Source organism: Miscanthus floridulus, chromosome 7 (genome assembly GCF_019320115.1).
Source record: "Miscanthus floridulus cultivar M001 chromosome 7, ASM1932011v1, whole genome shotgun sequence".
In the NCBI taxonomy this organism is placed as follows: Eukaryota; Viridiplantae; Streptophyta; class Magnoliopsida; order Poales; family Poaceae; genus Miscanthus; species Miscanthus floridulus.
In genome coordinates this window covers 2758252-2770629 of record NC_089586.1, presented here as the reverse complement: position 1 = coordinate 2770629, position 12378 = coordinate 2758252, and the positions used below count along the sequence as shown (strand labels likewise).

The window sequence follows — 12378 nt, the reverse complement described above, 5'->3', positions numbered from 1 at the left end:
TAATTTGTAATGACGTTTTCTTCATTGTGAATGAAGATGGTATAATGGAGACTTTTAAGGCTGTTAGAAAGATAAGCCCAGCATCAAAAGAAATAGAATAGTTGTCTTATTTGAACTATATTGTAAGTGAGATTTTCTGGAGGCAAATTTTATACCTAATTGTGGATTTGAAGATGTTTGTAACACAAGCTTTTGTGCTTGTATTGTAAGTTGACAATTTACATTTGAGATATTAAAAAATCCACTTATTGAACCACCCTAGCTTCAAATCCTATATAAACGCCACTGACCTGATGCCTCCATTCCTTCCATGGTTTGCTCCAGAGCCATGTGACCCCCTACCAAAGAATATCCTGGCAAGGTGCTTCTCGCTGACCATCGAAACACAGAGCTTCATGTCTGCCCAGTCCAAGCTGGTTGCGCTTGGTGCACTGATCTTCCTTCTTGTCTCGTATGGCTCATGCACTAGGATCGTCAACTTTAATGCCTCCCACATCACCACGGACCCCTACTGGGTGGCTGCCAGGGCCACTTGGTATGGTGCGCCAACCGGCGCTGGCCCCTACGACACCGGTATGACATGAATGTTGGTGCATGGTGCCAGATCGTATATGGCGTGCATTGTTGTTGGACGATCTGTAAGCTTTTGTGCATACAGGTGGCGCTTGTGGGTTCAAGAATGTGAACCTGCCTCCTTTCTCGGCCATGACATCGTGCGGCAACCAGCCCCTGTTCAAGGATGGCAAGGGCTGTGGCTCGTGCTACCAATTACATTACTTGGTCAGAGATACTATTTCTAGGATATCAAGAAGTTCGTTTGTGCTGTTGGCTGTCCTCGTGAAAACGGAAACAGAGACAGAAAACTAGATGACTAACTCCTTTCATTTGTTGCTGACCTTTTTCAGATACGATGCGTCAACCACCCCGCGTGCTCTGGCAACCCGGAGACGGTGATGATCACCGACATGAACTACTACCCAGTCGCCAAGTACCACTTTGACCTCAGCAGCACGGCGTTTGGTGCCATGGCACAGCCCGGCCGCAACAACGAGCTCTACCACGCCGGCATCATCGACATCCAGTTCAGGAGGTCCGTAACATGCACTGCTCGTTTCATAGAACCACATGGCAAGCAATCTGAAGGCCCTACACCAACAGAATCATACTTCCACTTCACAGTTTGGCGTTTTTTGTATGCCTATGGACAAGCCTAGTCCAAATGAAGCATAACATGGCATGTTCCTGTAGGGTGCCCTGCATCTACCCCGGGCAGACAGTGACCTTCCACATCGAGCACGGCTCAAACCCCAACTACTTAGTGTTGAACCTAAAGCAGGATCTCTAGACATAAATCTAGCATGTCTACTTACACTTTAAATTAAATCGTGAGTCCTAGAAGCATCTATTAGTACTGGATTAGAGATAGAATGAGAGAGAGAGAGGGGTGAAAGGGTGCAAACCATCGGCCGCCTTGGATGAAGATGTGCTCGCCATCGCAGTGCTTGGCGATAACCCGGTGACGGTGCAGTAGCGGTGTCGTCCGGGTCGGTGTAGAGGTCGCAGGGCAGCCCGATGTTGTAGCAGTCCTCCGGCGTGATGCAGAGGCGGTGGCGGCGCTTCCCGTCGCTGGCAGCGCCCCTTTTATGATCGGTTAGGGTTTAGGACTGTAGGTGAAGTGCTAGGTGGCTCAGGCGAACCTCGTGCTCGACGTCCCGGCCCCCACCTCCTATTTATGGCGCTGTGCGACGGGGGTCCACCAACCATATTAGGGTTGGGCGCCCTCGATCAGGGCGCAGATCCAAGGGTCCAGGGCCTATTGGTGGAGATCAACTAACATTCTCCCTCTTGATCTCACTTATAACTTAAACTTAACTTACTTTCTCTTGTTCCTATTCCATCACAAATCAGTGCATAGAGCATGACTCATCGTCACGGTCTCTTGCCATTAGATTAAACAGCTACAATGCACCTCTCTGTTTTGAAATAGATTCTTAACTAGGCCCTTATTGTTCAGGAATCATAGGCTTTCCCTTAAACCCATGCCGGGTACGTGTTCTTTGAACACACTGGGCAATGTAAGTGGATCCACGAGCATCTTTTCTGTTCTTATATGCTCAAGACTAATTATATGATCTTGGACTTTATCTTTCACAACATAATACTTTATGTCAATGTGTTTGGCAACACCACTTGACTTATTGTTGTGAGCATAACATACTGCTGGATTATTATCGCAGTATAACTTAAGTAGTTTATGTATGTCGTCTACCACTTTCAACCCGAGCATGAATTTCTTTAGCCAATTCACCTGCCCTGTGGCCTTATAACATGCTACAAACTCGGCATACATTGTGAATGATGTAGTGACGGTTTGCTTCGAGCTTTTTCAAGATATAGCTCCTCCTGCGAGAGTGAATATGTATCCTAACGTGGACTTTCTTTCATCTCCCGCATAATCAGAATCTGTATACCCCTCTATGTGCAGGGAATCTGATCTTCTGTACGTTAGCATGAGACCCTTCGTACCTTGCAGGTAACGTAAAACTTTCTTTACTAATTTCCAGTATTCTATTCCTGGATTACTCTGATATCTGCCAAGCAACCCGGTAACATATGTTAAGTCAGGGCGAGTACACACTTGAGCATACTGTAAACTTCCGACAGCTGAACTATATGGAACCGTTTTCATTTGATCGATCTCATATTGGTTCCTAGGACATTGAAATTCTCCATATCTGTCGCCCTTGACTATGGGAGCAGGTGATGACTTATAATTTTGCATACTGTATTTCTTTAGAACTTTTTCTAAGTATGCCTTTTGTGATAGTCCTAAAACCACATTTTCTCTATCTCGATGAATCTCTATTCCTAGGATGAATGAAGCTTCACCGAGATCCTTCATATCAAACTTTGAGGACAAGAACTTCTTTGTTTCTAGTAGTAGATTAACATCACTGCTAGCGAGCAAGATGTCATCCACATACAAGACTAGGAAAATGTATTTCCTATTCTTGAACTTTGCATAAACACAATTGTCCTCTATATTTTCTTGAAACCCAAACTTTCTTATTGTACTATCAAACTTCAAATACCACTGTCTTGAAGCTTGCTTTAATCCATAAATGGATTTCTTCAGACGGCATCCCATGTGTTATTTTCCTTCCACAACAAAACCTTTTGGTTGTGCCATGTAAATATTTTCCTCCATATCCCCATTTAGGAATACCATCTTTATATCCATCTGATGTAATTCTAAGTCATAATATGCTACAAGCGCCATTATGATTCTAAAAGAACCCTTACATGAGACTGGAGAAAATGTCTCATTGTAGTCTATGCCTTCTCTTTGCATGAAACCCTTCACCACAAGTCGCACTTTAAACCTTTCTATATTTCCTTTGGAGTCATGTTTAGTTTTGTAGACTCATTTACAGCCTACTGTCTTGGCTCCTTTAGAAATTGTTTCTAATTTTCAAACTTTGTTGGTTTTCATTGATTTCATTTCATCTTCCATGGATTCAAGCCACTTGGATGAGTGAGCGCTTCTCATGGTTTCTTCAAATGAGGTGGGATCACCCTCTATTTAAAATTCCTCACATTCATAAACTTCATAATCATCAGGAATGGTTGATCTTCTGACTCTTTGAGACCTTCTAGGGGCCTCGTTAGATGACGCTTGTTCTATATGAGGCTGTTGTTGCTCTTCCTCATGTGTGACAACGGATTCTATAGGATCCTAAAGGATGGGTTCCTCATGTTTATTCATTGTTGCCATAGGAGAACTAACAACAGGTGTTGTTACTATAGTGTTTTGCACTATTGGTACAACAATAGCAAGTAGCGTAAAAAATGGTTCCTGAACCATAGGAGTGGGCACGTATACCCGCTTCTCTTCAAAACTAATTTCTCACGCTACCATGCTCCCCCTAATCATATCATCCTCCAAGAAGATAGCATGTCTTGTTTTTACAAACTTCATTTGTCTGTCAGGACAATAGAAGCGATAACCTTTTGACTTTTCTGGATAGTCAATGAAATGGCAGCTGACTGCCTTGGAGTCCAGCTTCCCTATGTTTGGGTTAAATACTTTTGCCTCAGCAAGACAACCCCACACACGTAAATAGTTTAGTGAGGGTTCCTTTCCTGTCCACAACTTATATGGTGTTTTAAGCACCGACTTACTTGGCACTCGATTAAGAATATGAATAGTGGTTTTTAATGCCTCTATCCATAAATTTATTGGTAAGGTAGAATAACTTATCATGCTTCTCACCATATTCATTAAGGTATGGTTGCGTCTTTCAGCTACTCTATTCTGCTAAGGCTCGTCTGGTGTAGAATATTAGGCTACTATGCCATTTTCCTATAAGTACCTTGCAAAGGGTCTAGGAACTTGGCTATATGGGGTGTGTCGATCGTAGTACTCTCTCCTGCGGTCAGACCTTACTACATTAATCTTTAAGTTGTGCTGATTTTCTACTTCAACCTTGAATATTTTAAATTTATCCAATGCTTCTGATCTTTCTTTAATTGGGTAAATATAGCCAAAATGAGAATAGTCATCTGTGAATGTTATAAATAAATCATAACCATCCACACTCTTCATAGGAAAAGGACCATAGATGTCTGTGTAGATTATTTCTAAAATTCCTACGCTTCGTTTGGCATCTTTCTTTATTTTCTTAACGTACTTTTCTTTTATGCAATCTATGCATTGTTCTAAATCTGAAAATTCTAAAGGCGGAAGAACTGATTTCTTAATCAATCGCTCTATTCTCTCCCTCGAAATATGGCCTAAATGACAGTGCCATAATTTTGTAGATACATCATGCACTCCGCTTATTTGTTGCATTCATAGATAAGGAAGCATTCTCATTCTCAGTACTTACATCATTCACATTCTCAGAAAGTGATAATAAATAAAGTTTATCTTGTCGGAAGGCAAGACCAACACATTTATTAGTATAAATAATCTGACATTTGCCATTACCAAAATGGCAATCATATCCATCGTCATCTAAACGTGAAACACTTATTAAGTTTCTTCGCAAAGAGGGTACAAATAGAACATCCGAAAGCTTAAATAGAAAACCATCAACTAATTCTAGAGAAAGATCTCCAATGGTGTAATGAATTTACAACATAAACAGTTACACCTGAATCAATCCACCAAGTAGATTTTGAATAACTTAAATACAGGGATTCATCTATGAATGTAATGAAATCCTTACCTCTCTTTAGCAGGTTCTTCAGAAAGTCTAGATAGTCCCTCTGGTAGTGTCCGTGCTTCTTGCACCATTTACACTGATCCTTTTCAACTTGAGTGTTGTTGTTCTTCTGATGGTGCTCAGTCTGAGGGGCTTTCCCTTGAGGTTTGGCATTCTTATTGAAGTTCCTTTTCTTGTCCTTGATAAGGTTAACAGAGTCACCCTGTAAGGACTTCAGCCTTTCCTCTTCTTGAACACACATTGCGATGAGCTTTTTCTATGTCCCACTTGTCGGGCTGCATGTTGTAGTTAACAATAAAAGTTTCATATTCCTTTAGCAAGGAAGCAAAAACGAAATGAATCAGGAACCCATCCTTGAGCCCCAAATCCATTGGCTTCAGCTTCGAAGCCGTGTTGCTCATCTTCAAAATGTGCTCTCTGATACCACCACCAGTATATTTTTCATTGAACAATTTCTTGATCAATGTAATAGCATAAGCCTTGGAATAGCCAGTAAACTGACTCTCCACCATCTTAAGGTACTCAGTGGTGGTATCATAGTCTAGGATAGATCCCCATTATAGCATCAGAGATTGTGGACTTGGCCGCCATCAAGCACTTGCGGTTCGAGAAGTCCCACTTCTTGTGCTCGAGATCATACTTCATGCGCACTTCTGCATGATCTCGCTGTCGAGCAATGAAATCAGCATTAGACTCGTTTTCTTCCCTCACCGGGTCCACTGGCTTAGTAGGACACAGGGAGATGAGCGCTAAGTAATTCTCGGACAGTGTAAGTGCGAGCTCATACTTCTCTCGCCATACTCTGTAATTGCCCCCTTCTAGGGGTGGTATGTGCGAGATGAATGCCATTGGGTTGAGTCCTGAAAAACATTGTCAGAGATAGTGAGAAAATATATATATCATTATAATTTCATGCTTTAATTTAACGTTGGTCAAAATTAAAACATACAATATTCTTATACACTAATTCTACATCACCGTTTGGCAGAAATAGAATTAATGCATGAAAAACTTATGATTAAACATTATAATATTTCTATTATCAACGTTGGTCAAAAAAAATAACAATATTATAATTTACTGATTAAAAGTTGACTACTCTTCAAATTAAATTCTCCTGTTTATTTGAATTTAATTAGAAGATTATTAACTTTAATATTGCAGCGGAAACATAAAAAATTCATAATTATTTACTTTTCAGAAGCATATTCATATTCATATCTACTTTCTAGAAAAAAGTAACACGTTGGTGTAATTTTACCAAAAAATTTAAACCTTCAAAATTCATTCAAAACTACTTCTAAAAATTAAATAAACTTCAAATCTTTTCTTGCTACTCATTCTAGCTCGGCCTGCAGCAGCAGTAAACGGCCCAGCAGCGCGCGTGGCCAGCACAGCGCCAACGCAACCTAAACCCAATTCGCGCGCGAGCGCACTCGCGGTGCCTCCCCGCGCCCAGGCCACAACCTGGGCCTAGGCTAGGAAAGTTCTCACCTACCTGGGCCGATTCTGGCCCAATCAATCTAAGGCATCCACTTTGAACTGACGGCCGATGACGGCCGAGCGACGATGTCGCTGCATCAACCCCCCCCCCCCCCGGCCACGGCTGCCCCTAAAAACCCTAGACATTTCTTTCTTCCCTTTCTCTCTCTCAGCGCAGCAGCTCTCAGCGCAACGAGCAGCAGCGGCGACCGAGCGACATGGCACCGTTGCCGGCCCCTTCATCGGTGCGTGCGCTCCCCACGTGGGTGAGCGCGCCGCCATCGAGCGGACTAGCAGCGGCGCCCTTGGTCGGAGCTCATGCAAGCCCGAGGAGCGGCGGCGGCTCGACTTCTCCCCGCGTGTCGGTAGGAGACAACCCACGCAACGACGGTGATGACGAGCGACAGAAGAGTCCGGTAGGTCCTCCTCTCCTTCGTTCGATCTGTTTCTTAGGTGAGGGTTTTCTAGGGTTAGGGTTAGAGATTGTTCTTCTTCCCCGAGATGATTTCGCATGTCGAAACCCCTTTCTCTTCTCTGTGCTTCACCCGATTAGGGTTAGGGTTCAGTGACCCTCTTTTTTAGATCCGAAAGCGAATCTATTACATCCTTCTAATTGCTACTCGGTTTTTTCATCCGATAGGCTAGATCTACACCTACTTAGGCGTCTGATACCATTGTTGAACCTAAAGCAAGATCTCTAGGCATAAATCTAGTATGTCTACTTACACTTTGAATTAAACCGTGAGTCCTAGAAGCATCTACTAGTATTGGATTAGAGATAGAATGAGAGAGAGGGGTGAAAGGGTGCAAACCATCGGTTGCCTTGGATGAAGATGGACTCACCATCGTAGTGCTTGGCGATAACCTGGTGGTGGTGCAGTAGCGGTGTTGTCTGGGTCGGTGCAGAGGTCGCGGGGTAGCCCGGCGTTGTAGCAGTCCTCTGGCATGATGTAGAGGCGGTGGTGGCGCTTTGTCACACCCAATTTTAAGGATAAAATTGAATGCACTAAACCCATATGTGCCCAGGGATCAGTCACACACATAAGTTGACAAATTACAAAAGTATCATCGCAGTGTATCTTACATCATGATTAATACCATAACATAGTCTTACACAACACAGCGGAAGATAAAAAGACAGCTCTCTCGTGGAAGCTCCAACACAGGGACGGTCAACTGGTTGACCACAAGCCTAAAAGTCCTATGGAAACTCCACATACTCATTGACATCTGTTACCCATCTGGGATTTTTATCCAAATATTGAAAATAAACAAGCGTAAGTACCTCCCGTACTTAACAAGATAACATGAGGTTATGAAAGCTAAAAAAGGATGACTCTGGTTTACTGCAGTTAGCACTTTTAGTAAGTCAAAATTTTATCATCAACTATTATCAAGTTATGCTTAAGCCCCAATTAAACCCACATGGTCAGATATCAGAATCGATTGTATCATATTATCATCATAGAACTTCATAAATGAACAACAATAAATAACCAGTTATTCTGTGAGTTTTCTAGGCCGCTCGTGACCGTGAGCATGGCTGTTATAACAGTTTGTAACCCTCTACAGAGGTTGTGCACATTCACCGTGAGTCATGTTTCCTACGTGCCCAGGTTAATTACTCCCATAACACTGCCAAGGTGAGCGGGCGGGGTACACTATGAAGCCATTTTATAGGTTTCTCTAACAAGTTAGGGCCGCTAGGTTTCCTCGGTAGGCAGATGTAGGAACCCCCCTTTCCTATGGCACATGTCCATCGCGGCTATACACATAGGAACAGAGGCAGCCCTATACCCAACGTGGCAAGCCCCTTTTGCGCCATAAAGGTAACCTCTAACAAGCTAGAAAAGGTCCTATTACTGAGCTAAAGTCAGAGCCATGTGACCATCATGGTTGCACTGTCAGTCCTAGCTTTTATCGACAGATAAGTCCTTATGGAGGGCCGAGAGCATCATGATCGAAAGTCATTTGCTCCTTTGCCCTATAATTCAGTTGTTTAAAAACAAATTTTACCTTTTCGTTCCATAGAACCATTATTCATTATTTGGATCATGTACAGTTACATTGAGTGCTAGCAAACTACCCATATGCATACAACCCATAGGAGAACAAGGAACAGGATAATCAAACACTAGGATGTCCTTACGGGTATCAAAATTAGACACATGCAAATGAGTAATTAATAAATGGTGAATAGGACATCAAGGTAGATCCCATGCTATACTTGCCTTGGTTAGCAAACTCCTGCTGGTCCTGCTGGTCGTCAAAGAACTCTTGGTCACCGACGTTCTCCTCAACGTCTGAACACGACCAACACGGCAACATACAACATTTCGGGAACATTCATGCAAAGCAAACAATCCTATAGTTAGAATAGTACACCAGCAATATAGAAAACAAATTAAAAAGTTTATGAAAAGATTCTATGTCTCGCTACGATCACGTCAACGCGAAGTTCACGAAAATCGGAGCTAAAACGCGAAAGTTATGAATTAAACGGGGTTTCCTATAGTAATTTATTTAATTAAACCTAACCATGAAATTTAAAAGTTGCAAACATGATTAAAAGTGGGACTAACACGTAGATTATGCAATTACGAAACTAACACAATTTGAACGGGTCGATTCAGAGCTAAAACGATGATTTTATGAGCAAAACAGTGAAGTGGCATTTCTGTAAATAGAAGGAACTATTTTCGAATTTAAATAAAATTAAATCTAGGATATTTAACCAGCCGAGGATTGCGGGTCCTATTTGGCCGAACTCGGGGGGTCTCTTTAGCAAAATTACCCGCGAAGGGGTATCAGCCTCCCTGGGCCGTTGATCAAGCAACGGACGGCTCGGATTAGATCTGGGGGAGAGAGAGAAGGAGGCTGGCGGCCGGAATAGTGATGGCCATGGCGGGGCTCCATGGCCGACGGCAAGGAGGTCACCGGCGCTCTCGGTTTAGGGGCTACGGGCCTCGGTTTGACGAACCGAGGGCACCGGGGGAGAGAGGAGGTGCACACGAACTTGCCAAGGTCGAGGAGCGGCCAGAGGACGCAGCCGAGGCGGTGGTCGCCATGGCCGGCAACGTGGAGCTCACGGGCGCATGCGAAACGGGCTCTAGAGGCCATGAAACTCGAAAGTAACGACATGGAGAGAAAGAGGGGAGCAAGGGGGTCTCACCGCGGAAGAAAGCGAGGTCGGAGGTGGCTCGGGGACGGCGGACCGCGCGGAGGACGAACGGCGGACCTTGGCGCTCCTCTGTGCGATGGTTGTGGCTTCCTCAAGCACTGGCGAACGCGAAAACGGAGCGGGGAGGCAGCAGGGAGGGGTGGCGATGGGCTTGGCTCCGTTTTATAGAGGCCGGGGCGCGGGGAGACGCTCCCACGATGCGAGTGGGCGTGGCGGCGGTTGCGGCTCTGACCGAGCGCGGGGCGCGGGAGGTGGGGGAAAACGCCGACAGGCGGGGCCGGGCTGTCAGCAGCAGAGAGAGGGAGGGAGCGGCGGCGGTTGCGCCCGAGCTGGGCCAGCCCAGGGAGAAAAACGGGAGGAGGCGAGCGGGCCGGGGAAAAGTTGGGCCAGCAGGCCAAGCCAGGCCAGTGGGGAAAGAAATGGCCAGCAGGCCAAATTGAGGAAAAGAGGGGAGAGAAAATGAATTTCCTTTTCTTTTTCTAAATAAATTTTCCAAACTCATTTTCAAAAGGTTTTTAAAACCTTTTAGCATTTGAAACAAAACCACCCATCACAGAAATAAATATGCAACAGCATGAATGCATCGACATGTTTCTATCCTTATATTTACTTTTAATTTTATAAAAAATATTATTTCCTAAATTTGAAATGCACATATAATTGCATAAATAAATCAAATTTAACTATTTTAAAATAATACAAATTTTAGGGTATTATACGCTTCCCGTCACTGGCAGCGCCCCCTCTGTGATCGGTTAGTGTTTAGGACTGTAGGTGGGGTGCTAGGCGGCTCAGGCGAACCTCGTGCTCGGCGCTCCGACCTCCACCTCCTATTTATGGCGTTGTGCGACAGGAGTCCACCAACCGTATTAGGGTTGGGCACCTTCGATCAGGACGTAGATCAAGAGCCCAGATCAACTAACACTTAGCGGTGCTTGTCGAGTTCGAAGACAACGATGGCGATGTGATCCACGTGGACATCATGGAGGCCAACTCCGGGTGGTAGACGCCGATGCGGGAGTCGTGGGGATCCATCTGGAGGATGGACTCCAAGCACCGGCTGCTGGGGCCCTTCTGGCTGCGCATCACCAACGAGTCCGGCGAGACGCTGGTGGCTTACCAGGTCATCCCGGCGAACTGGGCGCCCAACACCTACTACGGCTCCAACTTGCAGTATGAGGCTTTTGGCTCTGCTGCTGGACAAGGCTACTGGCTCTACTGTTGGACTGGTCATTAGCTCTGCTGCACACGGAAATTGCCGGCATCATTGGCTTGATCTTTTTGGTATTGTATCGTTTGCATGGGATTGAGGTGCCTTAGTTTTAATTAGCACTTGAGAGGTGACATGTCGGGTGTCCTACTCTGTAGGTGGTGTCGTGTGTCTTCAGAGATTTGACGACTGGGATGTCTGCCGGAGGCGTCGTTGGTCCAGAGTTTCGTCTTTTCGAAAAACTTTTGAACATCATGTGGCAGATTTCTGTGTTCGTTGTCTTCCACTTTTTCAGCAAATCAAAAGTTGCCACGTAACATGTCACACAAGAGAGAGAAAAAACGAACGGAATTTCTAAATATCTGCCATCAGATTTCTTGTGTTATTTTCTTCCACATTTGTATGGCTCAAAAGTTTCGTGTTTTTTTACAGGCTTGCCTAAATAACAATGGGCCTGAGCCTTCCGTTCTTCCAGCCCACTCACTAGCATCCTAGCAGTACGTCGCCGCCGCCGCACTCCATTCGCCGGCACAACACCGCCGCGCCCTCTACTAGCGTTTGCCGCCGTAGGTGGTCCCATCCACGGTGTCCGCCTCCGCCTTACTCAGTCCGCGCGTCCGGCACCGCCCCTGCTCCATCCGTCGCATGCGCGAGCACGCTGAGAGGTCGCCCAGCCGGCGGTGGTCCTGTCCGCCACCGTCCCTGCTCCGTCGGCCGCCCCGTGCTCCGTCCGTCGCGTCTGCGACCGCGCGAGGACAAAGCCAAGCTCGCCCAGCCGAAGGTGGCCCCATCCGCTGCCTGAGAACAGGACGAAGAACAGCGTCGGTGAAGAAAGGAATACGTATTGTACATGTGTTGTCTTTTTTTGTTGTTGATTTTGATTTTCTGTTTGTAAGCTCTTCCTATTGGTGGGATATGTATTGTATTTTTTTGTTTTTCCAGATTTGGATTTTCTGTTGTAAGCTATTTCTATTGGATACGTGCTGTAATGTGCTGTTATTATTTTATTTTATTTTTTGTCTTTCCAAATTTTGATTTTCTAAAAGTGGAAGATAACAAATATAAAAATCTTTAAGAATCTGTCATGTGATGTACTCCCTGTCCCATATTATTTGTCGTTTTCGGTTTTCGTGCCACAAGTTTGACTCGATTTGTAGAAAATACGTACAACATTTGTATCTCCAAATAAATTTATTAAAAAACTAGATTCAAAGATCTTTCCAATGATACTAATTATGTACCATAAATATTAATATTTTGTAATATATATTTTATCA

The 12378-nt window shown here is 44.6% G+C and overlaps 1 pseudogene; it reads left to right on the top strand.

Annotated features, from left to right (window-relative positions):
• The first annotated feature begins 395 nt into the window (after positions 1-395).
• Positions 396-11211, top strand: LOC136462365 (expansin-B3-like; annotated as a pseudogene).
• Positions 11212-12378: the final 1167 nt, after the last annotated feature.